This window comes from Canis lupus, chromosome 26, assembly GCF_011100685.1.
Source record: "Canis lupus familiaris isolate Mischka breed German Shepherd chromosome 26, alternate assembly UU_Cfam_GSD_1.0, whole genome shotgun sequence".
Lineage (NCBI taxonomy): Eukaryota > Metazoa > Chordata > Mammalia > Carnivora > Canidae > Canis > Canis lupus.
The window spans coordinates 29120715-29124049 of record NC_049247.1 but is presented as its reverse complement, the minus strand read 5'-3'; positions in this window follow the sequence as shown (position 1 = coordinate 29124049).

Sequence of the window (3335 nt, the reverse complement as noted above, 5' to 3'; positions counted from 1 at the left end):
CTCTTTCTGCTTCCAAATGTTTCCTTTGTATCGCTCCTTTTGCCATTTATTACTTTGTGTCTTGCTATGGACCTGCTTGGGTTGATTTTGTTAGGGTGACAGCCTCTGGATCTGAAAGTCATCTGTTTCCTTCCTTTAGATTACCAGATTAGAGAAGTTTTAGGTTTTATTCTTAAAAAAAGTTTTTGCGGCTCCTTTTATTATGTTTCTTCTTCTGGGATCCTTATATAGCACGGTTATTCACTTGATGGAGTCACCAAGTTCCCTAAGACTATTCTCATTTGCATGATTTTTTTTTTTCCTCTCATCGCTCAGTTTGATTACTTTCTATTATTCTATTCTCTAAGGTCATCCAATTCATTCCTCTGCTGTCTTCTAGCCTGCATTGGATCCGATCAAGTGTATTTGAAATTGCATTTGGTGTTTTTTTTTTCATCTCTGATTGATTATTTTTAAAATCTCTTTGTTAAAGATCTCACGTATATTCCATCTTTTTCTCATTGCAGTGAGTTTCTTTATGATCAGGCTTAAATACTCTTCTCGATACTACTTATAGCCCATTTTTCTTAGGTCTTGCTGTGTTTGTCCGTTTGTTTCATTTGGGACAAATTCTGTCTCTTTTCATTTGGTCTCTCTGTGTCTGTTCCTGAGTGTTTGGGAAGTGAGCTCCATCTCCTCTCTTGAAGGTAATGGCCTATGATAAGACGTCCTGTAGTGCCCTGCAGTGCAGGTTCCCTGTCCTCAGGACCCTGGCAGTTCAGGGAGTGTCTCTATGGTCTCACGTCTGCCCTGCTGAGGGGTCCTGGCCACTTTTCCTTCAGTCCGTTGTCGAAGAGCTTCTCCTTGCCTCCTGGTGGGCAGTGCTGTCCTGCTGGGTGCAGTGATTTTTAACAAGACCAGTGTGCTGGTTTGGTTGCAAAATGAGACCTGCTTGCCACTAGAGAGTTTATTTCTTCATTGTGGTGTCTTCCCTACCGTTCATTGTTGAGTTTTTCTGCGAGTCTTTGGGTTTGTTCTGAGTTGATTACACTGATGTGAGTGGTTATCTAGCTTTAATCCATTGGACGAGGTGAACTTGGGTCCTCCTATGCCATCTTCCAGACTTCCCCCAGTTATGAGCTTTGCTGAAATATCTGATTCATTGGGGAAATCTGAGCTCAGCATTGTTAAGTCCCAATAAGACAAGATCCTTCCAAATTATTTTATTATCCTATTTGGTGATATAACCTTTACTTCCAATTTTACTAGAAAACCAATGTGAGCAAGGAGACAGAGAGTCTCCATAGTCACTCGGTAAATTTCACTCTGTCCTCATTTCTATGTATGTAACACTGTACCCATGCATGTGCCCTTTTGCTCTCAGTCTAGAGACTGTTTATGTCTTCAGAGAGAATCTCAATAATAAATCTTTATCACTTTGGCAGGAGACAGCATGGCATGTCATTTAGGTTAAAGAATAGGCGATAGGATAGGGTCTTGTAAACGACCTAAAACAAGGCCTCCTCCTCATTATCTTAACTTTATCCATCCTTCACATAGGTCTTGAATTCTAGGCAATCCACCCAGAGCCTTTTGGAGATTTCAAGAGGGACATAGTTTGACTTTACCCATTGCCAGTTAGAAATCCAAACTTCTGGGACATGACTAAATCATCACAGTAATCTTCCTCTGAATTTCCTTCTTGTACTCTGTCATGGTAAAGCATCAAAAATCCTTTTCTTCACTTTAGGGTGTTTCTTTTTTTAGATTTATTTATTTGAGAGAAGAGAGAGAGAGACCGGGACAGAGAGTGGAAAGATGAGAGATAAAACAAGGGAACAGCCATAGGAGGAAGAGACGCAGACTCCCCGCCTGAGCAGGGATCCCAATGTGGGGCTCTTCAATCTCAGGATCCCTGATCTCATGACGAGCCAGCAGATGCTTTCTTAACTGGCTGAGCCACCCCTTTCAGTGGTTTCATGAGAAAAGGCATAAATGTGTGTTCAAACCCACTAATTTAAAGCCGAACAATCCAACTTATCTTAGAAAGAAAAAGTCTGGCCATTGGCAAATGTTCAGTGTCTTAAGCTCAGAGAAAGATGTGGTTGTATTGTATCATGCATTTTCCCAGAATGCCAAGCAGGACGAGAAATATAATATTTCAAGATTGCTCTGAAATCATTCCACAAAAAACTCTAGTTAGTGACTATGTTTAATCGTAATGTGTCCCAGATAGCCTCCAGAGTAAAAAGCAGTCGTCCATAGACTTTTATTATTAGGAAGTCTTAGCTTAGGGAGGGAAATTTTCCATTATAAGGATAATAGGATAAATCCTGTCCAGTGTACCAGTGTATCAGTGTCTTGAAATCGAAATTACGAGGCGGAACCGTAATGGCCCAGTTGTTGCTCAACATTTAATATCTTTGCAATAAAAAATGGTAACAAGATGTAGGACAGTACCGGGCTGTTTGTGGTGAATATATATGCATGGCTTTTGAATTGGTTTTTCAGTCAGGTCAAAACAGATAATTCTTGTTAAGTAAACAGGACAATTTCTTATGTAAACTATGTTGGGGCCAATATGAAAGCTTTGAACGTTATAAATGTTACATGAACTTTAAATAAGTATGTTAGTAGGATTGCTTACTTACAGTGGATTCTGAAAATATAACTGGATTTGAGCAGTATGATCTTGTAATTTATTTATGTATTTTTGAGCAGTATCGTAATGATCTTTAAATCTGTCCCATTGACAAATAGCAGTATTTCAATGTAAAAACCTTCTCAAGTCTTTTTTTTTTTTGCAGCATTTAAAGCAACATCTGTTGAACTTTTTAAAATCTGATTGCAAAGTGATTTCCCTGATGTCTGAAAACAGCAAACCACAAACTTTTCCAATCCTCAGGTAACCGGGTCAGGATCTTCAAATTATATTGTGGCTAGCTGCCAAAGTATTAAGTCAGCAAGAAGCTAGGTAGAAAATTAAAAGATTAGAGATGTTGCTTTTTTAAAGTATTGTTCTGCAGGTCTGACACTGGATCTACGATTTATGAAAACAATAATAGGGGCAGCCCTGTGCTCAGGTTTTAGCACACCTCAGTCAGGATGTGTTGATCCGGGAGACCGCGATCGAGTCCCCATGCAGGTCCTGCATGGGGCCTGCTTCGCCCTCTGCCTGGTCGTGCCTCTTTCTCTTGTGTGCATGTAAAATCTTAAAAGAAAAGAAAGAGAAAGAAAAGAGAAAAGAAAAAATAAAATTATAAAAAAAAGTAACAAACAACTTTCCCACTGTTTTAGGAATTAAACACTGTTGTATAAGGCAAAGTCTTCACAAATCGATTTCAGATTAATGTTGC